The sequence below is a fragment of the Tachysurus fulvidraco genome, chromosome 5 (assembly GCF_022655615.1).
Source record: "Tachysurus fulvidraco isolate hzauxx_2018 chromosome 5, HZAU_PFXX_2.0, whole genome shotgun sequence".
NCBI lineage: Eukaryota > Metazoa > Chordata > Actinopteri > Siluriformes > Bagridae > Tachysurus > Tachysurus fulvidraco.
In genome coordinates, this window is record NC_062522.1 from 7,104,772 (window position 1) to 7,125,264 (window position 20,493).

The window sequence follows — 20,493 nt, forward strand, 5'->3', positions numbered from 1 at the left end:
AATATGTGTAAATTCTTTGTATAATATTATCCCTTTTGTACTTTTGCAATATTATGTTGTATAAAGCCGCTCTGAGACAATGGCATCCATTAAAAATGCTATATATGTACATTTGAATTAAACTGAATTAAACTGAATTGAACAAAATGAATGAATGAATGAATGAATGAATGAATGAATGAATGAATAAATAAATAAATAAATAAATAAATAAATAAACCCTTAACTTCAGCCAACATCCCTGTGTCCATATGGTCTCTGTCTATCAGGATAAATAAAAACACATATTTAATTCATAATTACATGCATCATTTACTATATGACAAGAGGACAAAAAAGCACACACCATATTTTATATTTTCAAGCACTGGGTCTATATATTATGAAGATGACATACTGTGTGTGTTGAGGTGTTTAATTGTATTCTGTATCAACTGATTATAAAGGAAGGCATGTCCTTATCTCTGTCATCATTAGGATCACTATAAATAATAGGGGTTGCATAAACTATCCATCAATTTTCTGAGCCACTTTCTGGGGTGCAAAGTGAGGGACACCCAGGACGGTCACAAGACACAATCACTTTCTCTCAAACACACTACGGACATCTTGGAGATGCCAATCAGACTGAAACTCGTATCTTTGTACTAAGGGGGAATATTGAAGTACCCGGATAAACCCAAGAGAAACATGGTCCAAGTCCATACACACAGGGCAGAGGCAAGAATTGAACCCCCAGACCCAGAGGTGCGAGGCAAACGAGCTAACCACTAATTCACCATACCCCAGTTGCATGGACTAGTTGACCAATATACATCATGCTCTGTATACTCAGTCCGGGTGTTGGGAAAACAGACTGTACAGAAAACACCTAAATATACTTGTAATAGGATAATATGTAATCCTGAATATATTTACAGAAGACAACAAAACAGGAGACAATGCTAAAGCATGTTTTTTTTTCTATGCTTTAATGGACCATTAACAATTTGCTATCACTATCACTGAAGTGCAGAGGTGTGAATTCACTCTCAGCTTCCTACGTTTTTTGTTCTTTAAGGCTAAATAAAATTCTGTCTCTGAAGTGTAGCAACCAGCACTGTGCTAAAAAGCACTTTCAAAGCCGCGGATTGCACAAAAATGTCCGATCCTGTTTAGCTCGTTTCGAGTCAGATGAGCAATGCTCATTTCTGGCCGCTATTGAAGCTGGAGTTGAACCTCCTACTGAGCCACTGTTAGAAAAAGTGTGTTCCTCATCTATCATTAAGATGTATGAAGATTCAGAAGCAAAAGTTTCATTCGAGCTCTCTACTCTTCCACACAAATGCATTTTAAGCATGGGTCAATATCTAAATAGAGTAATATTTAGATATGCTAACAGCTCCTGTATGTGTTTAGCCTAAAAAAGCATTGAAGCTTGGCTTGATTTCATTTCTAGGCTGTCTAATGTTGTTAACTGATGCATTCTACGCTGCCAAAAAAAAAGTCCTGTCCAAAAAAAACTTATTTTATTGATTTATTTATTTTTTTAATGTTAAACGCTAGTTTGACTAATTTACATTAATACATTTACACAGTGCCTTCCACCCCATCCCCCCCCCCCCCCTTTTTTATAATAAATGGGTAGATATTTTTAAAATGTCTCTTTTTTATTGCAAACGCATGTTCTATTGGATCATCGATCAAAAAGTATATCAGTAAAAATCATATAGCAGGGTTAGTTAAAATCAAAATGTCCAGACCGGAATTGTGTTAAGAACCTAAAAAAAATCGCAATTTAAAGAAAATGTAGTAAATCTGCAGGGAAGGATTTTTCAACACGAAGCAATTTTAACTGTATCATATTGTTTGCATTTATTTTTATTCTTAAGAACAATAAGAAGAATTGAATGCTTTAGCTTTCTCTTTTAAAGCCCCACAGTTACAGTATGGAACAGTCTCCCAAATGAGTGTTTGGGACTTAAAACATATTTCTTAGTCAAGCATTCAAGCCTTCATCAGCGAATAGTTGATAGCTACAAGACAGATTTCATGTTAGAACTAAAATTTCCTGGTTATACACTTACACTTTTTGTCCATATAGGAACAGTTATAAAAAAAAAAGAAATTATTTATAATCACACTAAATTGATTCACCCAGATGAGGTTGGGTTTTCTTTTGAGTCTGGTTCCTCTCAAGGTTTCTTCCTAATACTGTCTCATGCGATTGTTCCTTTCCACTGTATATATATTCCACTGTATATATATATTTATATAAATCCTTGTAATGTTGCATTGTGATCATGTCAATACTTAAAAGTAATACACCAATAAAACTGAATGGAATTTAGCCTAAAAAAAGGAGGTTCACAAAAAATCCCCGACTTTAAAACAGGAACTGTTATGAGAATCAAGTTTCAAAGCAGAAGTCCAACTTTCAGTTTTCTTATTTTAAAAAGTTGCTTCACAATGCTTTTCGACGTTATCGCTCTGACTGTCTGTTGTGTCTCTGCAGCGTTATCAGTTTTTCTGTCAGCCTTACAATTTTCCGGCTTATCTCCTCCTTCCTTATTACGATTATTCCGATCCACTCGTCCATTTTCTCTCGTTCGTCTCGGTATCGCGCACAGCACCCTCTCGCCTGTCTGATTTTATCAATCTGTCTCAATCAGACTGGAGGAACAGGGAGAGAAACCATTCTGAAGCATCATGATGACTTCACTGCACATCCTAACTAACAATGTGGCGGCGTGATAGCTGTGTTTATACGGAGGGATCTGTTTCATTCACACTCCACACTAATTTCCTTTCTCCAAAACCTGAGAGCAGTGTTTTGAGAAAAGTGAACGCATTGTGCGGTGTGCAGAGTTACGTACATGCTAAGATGGTTTCATTTGTCTTGCTTTTTATTAAACAGTGATGGCTCCTTCTGTTCGTGCTGCTGCAGTAATGAGATGCTAAAAAAGATGGGATTCGCTGTAGCGTGACGGTTTGAGGTGAAGCATGCCAAGATACGGAAACGCATAAATCAAGCAGCGGAGAACAAACGCTCTGTCGTTCCTTTAGATGTCCTGTTCAATCGATCTGTTCGCTACCTAATTGCACTTCTGCCAACACTGAGAATACAATCTCTTTTGCAACGGAGCCAGAGCAGATAGAACAAGTGATCATAATTAAGACAGCCAATATTCGCACATCAGAGCATCTGAAGCATTTTCTCGAACATTTGTGTGATTCAGAGTTTGTTTTAACAATTAAAAATCAAAACCTGGTACGGCATAATACGACTCTTTCGTAATGATTTTTAACACCTGAATATGGTCTAATCACGTGTTATTGTACACTAAAGACCATTTGCCTAGATGCGAGAATTCATTCATTCATTCATTCATTCATTCATTTTCTACTGCTTATCCGAACTTCTCGGGTCACGGGGAGCCTGTGTCTATCTCAGGCGTCAATGGGCATCGAGGCAGGATACACCCTGGACGGAGTGCCAACCCATCACAGGGCACACACACACAATGGACAATTTTCCAGAGATGCCAATCAATCTACCACGCATGTCTTTGGACCGGGGAGGAAACCGGAGTACCCGGAGGAAACCCCCGACGCACGGGGAGAATAGATGCAAGAACTAAACATTTGAAACAAATTCCATTTTTAAAAACAGACAACACCAAAATATCATTCCCACAAATCTCCAAAGCATTTTCCTATTTGTCTACTTCCTTTTTTGTTCATCAGATACAGTGCTTCCCAGAACTTTCATTGATGCCTCTTTGACTTCTTTATCCTATTTTTTTTTTCAGCCTGTGACCCAGAAATTGATTCCAACCAGAAGGATTAGGAGACAGGATGCAAGAAGCAAGGAAAGGAAATGATGAGGAAGCGTATTATACAGAAATAAAACCGACTCTTAGGGTACTTTCACATATTCTGTGCTGAGTCTGTTTGAATCAAACTGGTGTGGTTCACTGGTGCAGAAAACAGCAAGCACAGTTAAGAACATCTGAGTGAGGTGGTCTTGGTCTGCTTCCAAGTGAACTCTAGTGTGGCTCGATTGCAATGAGAAGGCAATTCACCACTGAATCGACCCGACGCAGGAAGTCAACCAGATATGCTGTATTTGGGATTACATGCAGCACTTATTTATTTATTTACTTATTTACTTACTTACTTAGTTATTTGGAGATGCAAGCTGCTATACTTTCACAGGGTGCAATCTGAGCCAAAGGAAAAAGATGTAATGCTGCAGAAATGCAAAATGTTCTATATGTTTGAACCAATAGTTTTCAGCAGGAAACCAAACCAATTCTCAACTCAACTCATTTTCTACCGCTTTATCCGAACTACCTCGGGTCACGGGGAGCCTGTGTCTATCTCAGGTATCATCGGGCATCAAGGCAGGATACACCCTGGGGTATCATCGGGCATCAAGGCAGGATACACCCTGGACGGAGTGCCAACCCATCGCAGGGCACACACACACTCTCATTCACTACGGACAATTTTCCAGAGATGCCAATTAACCTACCATGCATGTCTTTGGACCGGGGGAGGACACCTGAGTACCTGGAGGAAACCCCCAAGGCACGGTGAGAACATGCAAACTCCGCACACACAAGGCGGAGGCGGGAAGCGAACCCCGACCCTGGAGGTGTGAGGCGAACGTGCTACGCACTAAGCCACCGTGCCCCCACCAAACCAATTAGCCAACGAAATACAAATCAGTTTTACTTGCCAATTTACTTCCTTCCATCTTCCTGTTATTTTATTCGTTTTTACTAGAATTTCAAGGCTTCGTTTAAATGTTCCCAGTGTTTATTCTTGCCTGCCTCTTTGGCATTTGAATATTTGGATAGGGAATTGCTTATACTGCTCTCTGCCCTTCACTATGGGTTTAGACAATGACTATAGAAAATGGAGTGTAAAACTCAGTTACTGAAAAAAAAAAAAAAGCTCTCTGACAAAGCTCTCCAGAGTCCTCATTGTACCACAATCTCAGTCTATTTTCCACTATCATCTTCATCTCCATTTCCTCCACTTCTCCATTATCTTTGAATCTTTGAAAGTAACAAATTTAAAGGCTGTACAATGTTTATACACGCAATATACTCATATTTTCATTATACAGTAGTCTATTCAATCCCACTGCAATACTATGGAGTTTTGAAAAGTATGGATTTTTTGGAAAAGTCGAATAAGCCTTATCCGTACCCACGAGCTGCTGAATTCTCAAATGTCATTGGTCAGAATGTGCTTATAAATTAAACAACATGACCCTGTATTTTAATAAAAGCAATAATAGAAATAAATAACATTTAAATTTATGTCATTTAGCTAACAATCTTTTCCGGAGCAAATTAAAGCAAGGAAGTGGTTGCTAAGTGGTTAGGACGTAAGACTACTCCTCTGAGGGTTGTGAGTTTGAATCCCAGGACCACCAAGCTGACACTACTGAACCCTTGAGCAATGCCAATAACCCTAAATTGCTCAATTGTTTAAATATATGTTTTTCTGAATAAAGGGGTATATAATAATGCAGGTGCTTTAAGGTCTCAATCAATAAACATGTCCTCATAGTGCTTCACTAGTCAGGGTCTATGACTACCATTAGTATAAAAATCCTGTTGGGGAGGCTATTACTATAAACAAACATACAAGACAACAGACAAATCATCACTATCCAGTCTTCTGAACTGTTTGTACCATGCAGGGTCAGAGGGAGCCTAGAGCCTATCCCCTATTCCAGGGGACATTCTGGAATGGGTGCCAACCTATTGTAGCGCAGGTTCTACTCATATGCATGCTTTTGGACCAGAGGAGGAAACTGTAGTACCCAGAGGACACCCTGAATCAATTGGAAAACTTGAATCTAAGTGATTGAATCAAACACCAAAACCTGTTGGTGCAGAGCAGACATGCTAACCGATAATCCACTGTGCCCCCAATGTCTTTACATCAACGAGAAGTTCATTACCATCTAGGCACCAGGATACAGAATAGTCTCAATGCATGCTTTCTTTGTGCCCTAAGAGGCCCAACCGAGCAATGCTAGAGGATTAGGGAGCAAGAGTGTTTTAAATCTGGTCAGATGTTTTTTTTATAGGCACGGCTGAGTATTTTATATCTTAAGAATGTTAAAAAAACAAGCTGATTAGCTGCATTCTGGATGGCATGCAGAGGCAGACATGCCAGGATTGAGTTGCAGTAGTACAATCTCGAAATGACAAGGGACTGAACAAGCACCCGTGTGTCCTGCATGGATAGAAATGGAGGACACCTTCTGATGCTGTAGAAGAGAAATTGGCAAGAGGGGAAGTGTATATGATTGGTACTGGTAATCCGCAGGTCGCATACAGTGACAGATCTTGAGATCTGAGCACTGTCCAGGGAGATCGGACAATCCTGAGGTTAGGACACGTCTTCTGGGATGACAAGCTGTTCAGTTTTGATGGGGTCAGTTGATCATCATACTGATTTATGGTGACCTGTTTGTAAAACGCAGAAATATGAGCAATAACACAAGCGTCTGAGAGAGGAAAGGAAGACGAGCATACAGTACATAACGGATGTATGAAACCCATATTTTCTCACCGGAACATCAAGTATAGAGGGTGATCAGAAGGGGACAAAGCACTGAGCCTTGTGGGACATCAATGTACTGTATAGGCTGAATTAAGCAAATATTGATTTTCTCCATGTTATTTGATATGACCATCTCTGCAGGTAGGAAGCAAATTTTTGCCATGGTGTGCCATGAATTTTGAGACTCATGTGAGTCTTGTGGTTGCTGATAAGTGATGGAGGAAGATAAGGACTGATGAGAGGACTGATATGAAGCATTGTGGAAGGAATCTCTTCAAACTGGAAGGCAGTGGAATTGCAGGACTTGCAGGTTCTTTTTTATTCATTCATTTTCTACCGCTTATCCGAGCTTCTCGGGTCACAGGGAGCCTGTGCCGATCTCAGGCGTCATCGGGCATCAAGACAGGATACACCGTGGACGGAGTGCCAACCCATCGCAGGACACACACACTCTCATTCACTCACGCACTCATGCAATCACACACTACGGACAATTTTCCAGAGATGCCAATCAACCTACCATGCATGTTTTTGGACCGGGGAAGGAAACCGGAGTACCCAGAGGAAACCCCCGAGGCACGTGGAGAACATGCAAACTCCACACACACACACACACACACAACGCGGAGGCGGGAATCGAACCCCGACCCTGGAGGTGAGAGGTGAACGTGCGAACCACTAAGCCATCCTGCACCCCGTGGTTCTCTTTAATTGATCAAGAAAAATATTTTGAAAAAATATATATAAGTTAGCAGAATTGTGCAAGATTAAGGGTATGAATAAAGTTCTGGCAGATATTTTTCAATCTTCTCTTCAAAAAAGGTGGCATCAGAAGTCAATGACAGTGAATGGGAAGCTGGCAGGAAAGAAGTGAAAAAGATGGTGTAGTCACATAAGATGTTATTTTGGACAGGACTGTGTGGTACCAGATGAGATGTTTGCCTGACCACAGGAATTGTACATAATACCATCCTTTAAATGTCTTGAAATGTTTTCAAAATTAGTTTTCATGAACGAGCTTAAAATCCTATCCTAAAGTGATTTACAGAATGGCATCAGAATTTGTTCCACGTTGCGAGAACGTAAAACATCTTAAACATACAGTATATAAATGGATTTTAGTGAACAACCTGTCCACCAGGAATAAGCATGGTGTTTGTTAGAGAAAATTTGACTAGTGACAATCATTTTCAAACTGTAGATGTTTTGTCCTGTAGCGATAAAAACTAGCTTTGCTACAGTAGATGCACAAACCAGAAACCTAAAAATTCTCAAAATTAAGAAAATGTTAAATTAGTCCCAAATTTATCAGAGCTCCAATAGAAGCGATTAACACTACTTGGTGAAATCCTGATTTGCAGCACATCTTACTAATTTAAATGAATATATGCATGTACAGTATACACACTCACTTTCAGTCTTTTAGCACATTTTTGCCAATTTTTTGCATGAATGTGTGATGTTTTTCAAATCCTCAAGCAAATCTCCTTTTACCCATTTACTTTAGTGGATAATCCTACCCGAATACTGTAGATTTCTTGCTATAAAGAGTTTTTTTCTTGCCACCGTTCTACTGCTTCTACTTACTGTGAATTTTATTCATTCATTCATTTTCTCGGGTCACGGGGAGCCTGTGCTTATCTCAGGCGTCATCGGGCAACGAGGCAGGATACACCCTGGACGGAGTGCCAACCCATCACAGGGCACACACACACTCTCATTCACTCTCACACACTCACACACTACGGACAATTTTCCAGAGATGCCAATCAACCTACCATGCATGTCTTTGGACCGGGGAGGAAACCGGAGTACCCGGAGGAAACCCCCGAGGCACGGGGAGAACATGCAAACTCCACACACACAAGGCGGAGGCGGGAATCGAACACCCAACCCTGGAGGTGTGAGGCGAACGTGCTAACCACTAAGCCACCATAACCCCCTACTGTGAATTTGATTTTAAATAAAAATTTCTATAAAAGTGATTTGCAAAAAAAAATCTATTGTTGAAAAACACTAAATCATAAAAAAATGAATTAATCCATCTCGGTAACTTGCATCATGATGATCCCACTGTCGCATACACACTCATAATTTTTTTGAGGATCAAACTGAATAAAATACTTATGATCCTGAACAATGATAATGAACAATTAATTTTAACTGAACGAAAAAAAATGATGGCGGCTTAATAGACTTTCAATTTATTTTTGTCAATTTTTCCTCCACATATACTGTGAATACACAGTTTACACGACACTAGTCAATAACATCTTAAAAAATCTACACTGCTACAGCAGACAGGTTTATTAGCTACATTAATTATATGTCATGTGGCACAAACACTAGCCTCACACAAAGGCACAATGTATTATTTTGGCTGTAGTTCAATAACTCAGTCAATAAAGCGTGTTATTTTAGTTGTAGTTCGATAACTCATTCCCATCAGCGAGCCCTGAATACACTCCAAAATTGTCTAATTCATCACAATTAAGGTGAAATTACAGATTTAAAGTTCTACTGTACCTCATATTGAGTATTGAGCCGCTTTCTGCTGAAGGGTAAATAAAGCCGAATCGGTTTGATTAAAGGCTGTTTGTTTCTGCGAAGAAATAATAAGGATGAGGACACTTATTTATAGACGTGCAGCAGGATGGGTTTTGGTGGTCATGCAAGATCCTATGATTTAAGGAAGTCCTTTATTTCTATAGCATTATATTTTCAACATTATTGTTTTTACCAGAGAAAAAAATAAAATTGATTTTTTTTTTGTCACACTCCACAGTGTTGGATCATAGCCTATGTGAAAGAAGACACTAAGGTCTAAGAATTTATTAAATATAAGATTTTCTTATTTTTAATAAATTCTAATATATATATATATGCAAGACATGCATGGTAGGTTGATTGGCATCTCTGGAAAAAATTGTCTGTAGTGTGAGTGTGTGAGTGAATGAGAGTGTGTGTGTGTGCCCTGCGATACACTCCGTTCAGGGTGTATCCTGCCTCGATGACCGATGACGCCTGAGGCACAGGCTCCCCGTGACCCGAGGTAGTTCTGATAAGCGGTAGAAAATGAATGAAAGAGTGAGTGAGTAATTAATTTATTTAAACATTTTCTTTTCCTTGCCACAGTCACCTCAGGCTCTCTCATCAGGGATAAATACAAACACATTTAAATATCTAATAAAGTCTAATATTAAGCTTGAATATTTGTATATTTGGCACAGGCTCCCCGTGACCCGAGAAAAATGTATATAAAAATATATATTCATAGAAAAAAAAGAAAATTGGTTATTTTTAAAGTAAACAGTGATATCAAACCCATTTCTAGTCTCCAGATGAGATGCTCCAAGTTCTTGTTCATACGCATCTAAAATTTCAAGATGTTTATCTTCAACCATTAAAATTCTGTGTACGTTTAAAAACAGAGCCCACTTTATATACTTTCAACAGTTTACTGTTAAAAAGGGTTAAAAAGATATCATTCGAGTATCTGGAATGTAATTTGTACACACATTTGCACTCCTGTGTTTAAAGTGAATGTCCTCCTGACTGGGTTTAACTTTAACAACTCTTATGCAGGTCTAACTTCATCACAAATTCTGCAGCTTTTACATTATAGATGCCGTCTAGACTATTTAATAATTTAAACATCAGTTTCAATCATGAATTATTTTTTACACATCAGTTGTTTGTCCTTTTTGCAGTAATGATAAATTTATGATTGTGGCATCAATTAATGTTGTTCATTCCCTTTTAAATTAAAGCACTGATCCAAAATGTTATATCATTACCCTTTTATTTGGCAGCATATTTATTATCATGTACAGCACTAGGCAGCTTTTAATCAGACCCTCTAGGGGGAAATATTTTTTCGGAATTTTTCAACCAAAAATGCTTGATTTAACTGCAATGTTTTTTTATTAGAATTATATTAGAATTCAACTTTTTTTTTTTGCCAGAAAATACTAAAATTGGCTAAATTGCAAGCAAAGGAGTTTTTAAACTTTTCATGATAGTTATACTCATGAACATGATTTGAAGAGGGCTTTGGGTGAATCCCTGTTGTGAGGTTATTACTTAACACATTTTGCCTGAAATCTTCAGAAAATCTGCTGTAATTTTGAAAAATTCTCAGTTTATTTCTTTGATCACAAAATTGCTAAATCTTACGATATGAAATGTGTGATTCCAAATTTTAATGGACATATTTATAAAACAGGAAATACTTGACTGATTTATATAAATATATTATCACCATACATCCTTACGATCTTTGATTAAGCAGTTTAGCAAACTAACGAAACTAGAACAAATTTATAGCTGGAGGAGCTTCACCCAAACCTACCGACATTAACGAGGATAATATACTATTTCATGATTGCTTTATGCTATTTTTGTATATTTCATTTTATAACACCCTACCGTCAGAGATTGGACAACTTTTTGTTTACATTGTAGTATTGATGTTATACCCAGATAGGGACATTGTATGAATTGTGTTGTGTTGTGTTTCTCGGGGGACTTTGTTTCTCTGTTCCCTATTGCGCTGGATCGATATATTTATTTGTCTTGTTGTCTTGATTATTGTCAGTTATAATTTGTGTTAACATGATGTAAAGTTGTGTGTGAGCCGTAAGGCGAGGCGCCGTGTTATCCAGGGTTAGGGTTAGGGCAAGGAGTTAAAGGTTAGGTTACTTATGTTTCCATCTCACAGTTATGATTTGTCTTTGTTACGTTTCATGTACGTTGTGTTAGTCTTCGTGTGTTAAATAAAAGCAGTGCATGGATTGAATCCTACAAATGAGTCTGAACTGCAAAATACAGGAGATCGACGCCATCGTCCGGGTTCGATCCTCGCTTCCGGCAGCGTCCGCACATGTCACAACAATATATGCACGGTATATGATATAATAATTAACGTAAACAGGACAACAAGTTAGTATTAGAGGCAACACCAGCTTTGTAGCTTTACCTGAGCTGCAGTCTTACAGCAAATCTTTTTTTTTGTTCCAGCTACAGTAAATTGCACTGTTGCATTTAATCAGTACCTCTGAATGTCACCTCACTCGTCCACCGTTTTCAAATCGATAACGTTAATATATTTATTATGTTTACTCATCTCTACGAAGCATCCGATATCTACTGACAGACATGTTTTTTTAGAGACCTCACTGCTGATTCGGATGCACACTGTGTGATGCTCAGAGCTTTTTTAAATCATGCTCAAGCCATTTTAACTTTACTGTCAACTTGGGTTCATAGGGAGACACAGATCAGGCTAGGCCAGGGGAACGTTTCCCACCAGTACACATCAGTACCAACATACTCCATCACCTAAGGCAAAAAAAAAAAAAAAAAAAAGAAGCTTGACAGGAAACTGTTCTGTGGAAGAATCCACAAGCAGAAACAGTGTGTCATCAGGTCAATTTTAAGCTAACTTTGTTATAGGATTTCTTCTACTTTCTTTTCTTTTCTTTCTTATTTAATGTCCTTTAGAGCCGGTTCTCGATCATGAACCCGGGGCATTAGAAAGGGGATGTGGACACTCTACAGAGGATGTGAGCTGTCCTGAGGAGCGTGATCTTCTTAAGTTTGTAGATGTTGACCTTTCCTGGGATCGAGACAGTGACTTTTTGCTGTAAGTTTTTTCTTCGAGTCCAAGTGCTCCAATAGTAACTGATATAGTATCTGCCTTTATACACTGCACCTTTAGGACCCTGGTAGTTTCACTAATACTGATCACGTATACTAATCACTCTGTGCATTTTGTTACATCTTTTGTACTAGTTGTAATTGTATATAACTGTCAATTCATTACTTACCCTAGTTTACATATGTTAATGTATATTATCTGTACGTTTGTAGTATCTGTATATTTCTTGGTTACTGTTGTACATAAGGCACAATACTTGAACATATACTTAATATATAATAACATATTATAACATATACATATATATAATTGTATATGATATTTAATTGTATATAATTATATATATGATATAATTGTATATATATATATATATATATATATATATATATATATATATATATATATATATATATATATATATATACACACTTGCTCCATTATTTTATTTATTTATTTATTTTACAATTGGCTTTTCTGGTAGATGCTAAACGGCATTTCGTTGCTATGTTCCTGTACTATGAAATGACAAAGTTTCTATCTATCTATCTATCTATCTATCTATCTATCTATCTATCTATCTATCTATCTATCTATCTATCTATCTGTATACTGTACACAGGGTAATCTCTGAGAAAAAGTATTAGAAATGCTCAATAACAGTTTTCAATGAATGCATGGTCCGTGGTTTGTGGAATCTGACACACAGGAAGAAAGAAGTAGAAAGATGGACAGACAGAGACAGGGATGCATGTTTCCAATCAACTTCATTCTTTTTCCTTTAATTTGTATAGTGGTCTGGGAAAATAATCGAGCATCACTGTTGCAGGGGGAAAAAAATAGAGCATGTATTTAAATTGAAGGCTATTTTCATAGTTGTACTTCTTTATAGATGTCCAGTGTGTTAGCTATGAATACAGTATAAGCTGGTATAAATACATATAGTTGTCACAGACATATTTATTATTCCCTATTATTCTCTTTTGGGTCTGGTTCCTCTCAAGGTTTCTTCCTCTTATATCTAAATGAGTTTTATCTCACCGAAGTCACCTCAGGCTTGTTCATTAGGGATAAATACAAACACGTTTAAATATAAGTCTAATATTAACCTTGAACGTTTGAATTATATAAATCTTTGTATAATATGAAGGTGACGTGACATACGGCTAAGTACGGTGACCCATACTCAGAATTTGTTCTCTGCATTTAACCCATCCAAAGTGCACACAGGAGAAGGTGCATGGTCTGTGGTTTGGGGGTCTGATACAGATTTCTTTGCTACTTAGGCAGAAATCTTTTCTGGAATGTGTGTTAAATTGAGGCAGGATGCAAGTGTGTAAAATCAGCATGGTGTTTAATAGGGTAAAGCCAATAATCATGATCACAGTCCATAGCAGGAGCCAGAATCCAGATAACATCAAATTAGAAAAATCCATAATGCGAACATGGGGTAACGAGTGAGGGTGGAAACCAGGCAACAAGGAACTGTATAGACGAAATGCGTGTAAGACTTCCCATTCAATCACGAACACTGTGGTGTTATATAGAAAAGAGACCAAAACCTTACAGATAAAGCTAGTCTATTGTTTAACTGTTGTATGGATGTTAACATGAATGACTGTGTATCTCATCTTTGAGAATTCATTAACTGATTTATCCCTCTGTACTGATGTCGATTTAAAATTCCAATACTAATAATTAAGGATAAAGCTTCTGTTGGAATTGTCACATTATGCTTCCTTATTAACAAACACTCCTGACTTAACAAGGGTCTCAGATCTGCTATTGTGTTCATTTAAGACATTTTAGATCTCATCTTCCTTTATTAATAAGCAGCAGATGTGCAGATTTACACTCATCGCAGTGAGAAAGAAAGAGAGAAAAAAAATGAAAGAAAGGAAGAGGTGTTTAATTATGCAGGGAAAATAAAATTATATAAAATGCTTTGGGTATGCAGTATGTTTTTACACCCACCTGTTTTATGTGAATATTGAATGTATGCAAAGGCAGAGAAAATGGAAGAAACAAATTATTTAAAAAAAAAAAAAAAAAAGCAATGTTGAAGAGTGGATGAAGAGCAAATGATAAAAAATGATCCAAACTTGATCTTTCTCCCCAACACTGTCTTCCTGTCTCTCTGTCTGTCACTCTGTCCAGCTGCCTCTATTTGCAGCGAATAAATTCCACGGATGATTGGCTGCTGGTAATAGGAACGAGTCAGCTAGTGTCACTCTGAAAGGTCAGAATTTGACACACAGAAAGAAAGAAATAGAAAGATGGACAGACAGAGACAGGGATGCATGTTTCCAATCAACTTCATCCTTTTTCCTTTAATTTGTATAGTGGTCTGGGAAAATAATCGAGCATCACTGTTGCAGGGGGAAAAATAGAGCATGTATTTAAATTGAAGGCTATTTTCATAGTTGGACTTCTTTATAGATGTGAAATGTACCAGCTATGAATATAAGCTGGTATAAATACATATAGTTGTCACAGACATATTTATTATTCCCTATTATTCTCTTTTGGGTCTGGTTCCTCTCAAGGTTTCTTCCTCTTATATCTAAAGGAGTTTTTCCTCACCACGGTCACATCAGTCACCTCAGGCTTGTTTATTAGGATAAATACAAACACATTTAAATATGAGTCTAATATTAATCTTAATCTTTTGAATTATATAAATCTTTGTATAATATGAAGGTGACGTGACATACGGCTAAGTACGGTGACCCATACTCAGAATTTGTTCTCTGCATTTAACCCATCCAAAGTGCACACACAGAAGTGAACACACACACACACACACACACACACACACACCGTGAACACACACCCAGAGCAGTGGGCAACCATTTATGCTGCACCGCCCAGGGAGCAGTTGGGGGGTTTCGGTGCCTTGCTCAAGGGCACCTCAGTCGTAGCTGGCCCGAGACTCAAACAAACAACCTTAGGGTTAGGAGTCAGTCTCCCTAACCATTAGGCAACAACTTCATGACTTAATATTAAGCCTTTTGTATTATATTTCTTATGTTGTCTAAAGCTTCTTTGATACAATGTCTATTGTTAAATGCGCTATACAAATTAAATGGAACCGAATTGAATTGAATCATAAGACACCCAAGTAAGCTTTTTTCTCTCTCAACATCAGTGCTTTGTAAGACACTCCAGTAGACTTTTTTCTGCATTTTAAATGTGTAAATCATTATACACACTGTTTTAGAATTTAACTCATTTTACTGAGATTAAATGCACATAATAAAAAAGGTGTATGGACTTTTTAGATTTCGCGAGAGCAGTGAAATCGCATGTACAGTATATGTTTTTAGTGCAATACACGTACAGTGGTGCAGGGGATGTGTGATGTAAGGGATGTGTGTAAGGGTTGTGTGATTACTTATTTTAATGCCATTCATGTGTGATAATGAAGATTTGTATGTGTAAGTAGAGCTAGGGTATTAGAACAGGGCCTGTGGTAGCCTAGTGGTAGGTTGGGAAAGGTTGTGAGTTCAATCCCAGGTCCAACGAGCTGCCATTGTTGGGCCCCTGAGCAAGGCCATTAACCCTCAGTTGTATAAAAAAAAGCTAAAGATGTAAGTTGCTTTGGATAAGTGTGTATTGTTTCGCAGAATTTCCTGATTTCAGTTATTGTGGAAGAAACGGACAAAGGAAATGATTCTAACAAAAGTTCTCATCTCCCATCGTCCTGTCAGTCATCAAGTCTCAGGACTCGCGTCACTTCATAACCGTACGGACATTCTAGAGATGTCCTTTTCACACTAGGCTACTTGAAGGGTCAGAACAAATAACCCTGTGGGCCGAGTTTGGCCCGCGGGCCGCTAGTTGGATAGACCGGATCTAGAAAATGTAAATATTAGTGATGTTTTTGAGTGCAAGTCTGTGGTTAAGTTATGCAAAAGAAAGTTTCCAGTTCAGGAAATCCTTCGGTTTCAGAACTATAAATAGAAGAATATTATCTCTCACCATGAAGGGTTCTCCTTGCCTGTCACATGTTTAATGAAGAGTATAGAAATTACCAGATAGGGGAAAGACAATTGTAAAAAAAAAAAAAAATGTTGAAAATATAGAGGAAGCCAAAGAAGATGTCTATGTGTGTAATAAGTGTGTGTGGGTGTGTGTAAAAGACTTTGTTTATTGATTGATAGAAATATTGTTTGGGAAAGCCAGCCTAATAAATGAAAATGAAATCACATGCACGGAAATTTAATCGAAGCCAAGGAAAGATTAGCCGAGCAATTACTCTCCATTATGATGAACAGAAGAAAAGAGACATAAAAGACACAGACATAAAAGTAAAATAAAGATTTGGCTCTAGGAAAGATACGAGGGCTGGACCTCTAACAAGAAAAGACTTATAGATCAGTGGTCAATGAAACAAGCTTGTGGGTCAGGAAGCTAAAGGCAAGCAGGTCAGGTGCATCACCTTTCCTGTAGAAATAAGTCACCATGGTTTACACAGTTGGATGCAGGCTGGCACCACCTCCTCTGCAGTGCAAGAAAGCCCGACTGGCTGAGTTTTGGGGTTTCTGCTGGTTGATCCAAGTTAGAGTCATCACCCTTCTTATCATCCTCACACCATAATTAATTTAATTCATTCATTCATTCATTTTCTACCGCTTATCCGAACTGCTCGGGTCACGGGGAGCCTGTGCCTATCTCAGGCGTCATCGGGCATCAAGGCAGGATACACCCTGGACGGAATGCCAACCCATCGCAGGGCACACACACACACACACTCTCATTCACTCACACACTACGGACAATTTTCCAGAGATGCCAATCAACCTACCATGCATGTCTTTGGACCGGGGGAGGAAACCGGAGTACCCGGAGGAAACCCCCGAGGCACGGGGAGAACATGCAAACTCCACACACACAAGGCGGAGGTGGGAATCGAAACCCCGACCCTGGAGTTGTGAGGCGAACGTGCTACCCACTAAGCCACCGTGTCCTCCCTCACACCATAATGACTCATGAAAACACTATGTCAGAATCAGATCCAATATTTATAATTTCTGGCTAATTTATGGATGTACAGGTAACAGCCCATATGTCCATCTATCCATCTATCTATAACATCAACACAGACATTTTAGTACTATGTCAATATCATAGCTGTAGCAATTACTTACAGATTTAATTGGACATAGGCATGACCTAAACTGGAATTTCTTATCATTATGTATGAAACCCAAAAAAGCAGATCAAACGAGTCACAGACATTTACACCACACGCTGCATCCCCAACACCAACAGCACTCTTCAATCCCCCCACACCCCACACACACAAACTTTACCCACACATACCCCTCAAACACACTCCTCACACACACTCTTCAATCCCCACACACACCCCTTACACACACCCTTCAATCCCCCCACACCCCACACACACAAACTTTACCCACACATACCCCTCAAACACACTCCTCACACACACTCTTCAATCCCCACACACACTCCTTACACACACTCTTTAATCCCCACACACCCCACACACACAAACTTTACCCACACATACCCCTCAAACACACTCCTCACACACACTCTTCAATCCCCACACACACCCCACCCACATTCTTTACCCACACATGCCCCTCACACATACTCTTCACCCCACACACACACCCCTCACCCATATTCTTTATCCACACATGCCCCTCACACACACTTCCCCCCCCCACACACACCCCTCACCCACATTCTTTACCCACACATGGCCCTCACACATACTCTTCACCCCCCAAACACACCCCTCACTCACATTCTTTACCCACCCATGCCCCTCACACATACTCTTCACCCCACACACACACACCCCTCACCCACATTCTTTACCCACACATGCCCCTCACACATACTCTTCACCCCACACACCCCTCACCCACATTCTTTACCCACACATGGCCCTCACACACACTTTCCCCCCCACAGACACCACTCACACACATTTTTTACCCACGCACAAAACCCTCACACACACACTCATCACACCACACACACCTCAAACACACAATCTTTACCCACATATACCCCTCACACACACTTTTCACCCCACACGCACCCCTCACACACATTTGTTTACCCACACACACCCCTCACACACACACACACTATTTACCCTCCTGCCATCTGGAAAAAGGTACCGAAGCATTCGGCCATCACAACCAGACTGTGTAACAGTTTCTTCCCTCAAACTATCAGACTCTTTAACAACCAGACTGACTGTTACCTAACACACACACACACACACACACACACACACACACACACACACACACACACACACACACACACACACACACACACACACATACACTCGCACTTGCACATTCACTAAATTGATGTTTTGCACAACACATCAATACCTCATCCAATTGCTGCTATAACACAAATGTATATATGTTCATTAGAAACCGTTTTGTTCGGATCGCTATATTTTTGCACAATGTACTGCACAATATACAGAATGTGTGCTATTTTGCACTTTATGTCACAACTTACTTTTATTCCTTAGCTGTGTTGTTTTATGTAACACCATGATCCTATAGAAGCTTTGTTTCCTTTTGCTATGTTCCTGTTTAAGCTATATATGCTTGAAATGACAATAAAAGCTTTTTGACTTGACTAGAAAAGACAAGAAAAGAAAAAATTCCCAAACAGCTATTTTTTTTTAGGATATATATATTTTTTAGGTTTATATATATATATATATATATATATATATATATATATATATATATATATATATATATATATATATATATATGGGTTCTATTTCCGGCACTGTGACCCTTACAGTATTAGCCAGTTACAAATAACCACAAAATATTCCTTCACTTAAACATTCATGGAAGTAATTTTTTTTTTTTTTAACTTTTGTTTTCCAGTCCCAATCTCAGTCCCAATGCACATTCTGGTCTTAACCAGATGACCAGTGAGGTTCCCAAGTGGCAGAGCAGAAAGGTGTTTGCTGTTTGCCCAAACTTTGCTGTTTGCCCATTATCAGGAGATCATTAATGATGCCACAGGAGCTACAAGTGACAAAGAGCCAAGGAGGCAACATCATCTGTGTTCTCTGTGTAGGAGGAATAGAATAATCTGTTTCTCCGGTCAATCACAGTGACACTGGCCAATCACAGTCATCTGTGAGTTCATGGAAGAGTTGGTAGCTATTGTATGATAAGAGATATCTGTCTGGTGAGTGGGAATTGGCATGTAAAATTAGGGAAATTTAAAAAAAAAAGAAAAAAGAAACAAGACCTTGTATTTGTACGTTGTGGCCAGTAGATTTTTCTTAATCTGGAAAGTTTTGGTCTCAGTTTAACTCCTGTCAGCCCTGATTAAATATACTAGGTACTAAACTCAGTATTAATTATACACATGAAATAGTTTGCTTTAACCTGCATTTTATTTTTAATTATTATTCTTATTATTTTTTATTATTTTATTATTGTTCATATCAGTAATGAAAACTGACCCAGAGTGAATTAACAAGCTGAAATCTCTTCTCCTCTTTTATTTTCCAAATGCCTCTATTATGAGATTTTGTGGAAACAGTACAGGATTTATTAATATAATTTAATTTCTACACATAGTACATTTAATTTTTCCCCACCGTACATGCTGGCTGAGGTCATCATTCAGCGTCGGAACCCCTCGGGATTCTCTTCTCGTTTCTCTAGTGCAATAAAACTGAGTAATAATTCTTAAATTCCCTACTTTCTTCCTTCAGAAGAAATATTGCAATCTGAAATCATAAATCATACTATGCTGCACTCAAAGTACTGATCATACAATCACTCCAGCACTCATTTATGAATTCATTTATCAATTTATGGAATTTTTTCCCTCACACATTCCAGCACAAGGATCTATGGGTAATAAATAGCATGTGTTTGTAGCAGGAGTTCTTGGCAGTAATTGAGTATTTTTCATTCAGTATGTGAGTTGGGAGGTACAGTAGATGTATTGAGGCAGACTATGATCAGTGCTTCTATCAGTCAGAAGAGAAACATGTCAGTAACAAATCTGAACAAAAATTATGCTGGACATTGAATGATTGCGGTGTTACTGAAGTTTCTCTTCAGTGTGTCAGATAGGAAGAAAAAACAAGCCAGAGATGCATGTTCTCTTCTAGACAAAAGTTGCCCTATAGAAGAAAATATTCCCATATTCGCATAAAGTGTGAGATTGATGAATGGATCCGCAGCAACATTTTTTTTCCAATCACTCTATCCTGTATCTAA

General features: G+C 38.4%; 1 protein-coding gene across 1 annotated transcript in view; it reads left to right on the top strand.

Annotated features, from left to right (window-relative positions):
• The window catches only part of LOC125141210 (trichohyalin-like), a gene marked incomplete at its 5' end in the record, with an annotated part of 75,990 nt that overhangs the window by 18,965 nt on the left and 36,532 nt on the right, over positions 1–20,493 (top strand). The window lies entirely within an intron of this gene.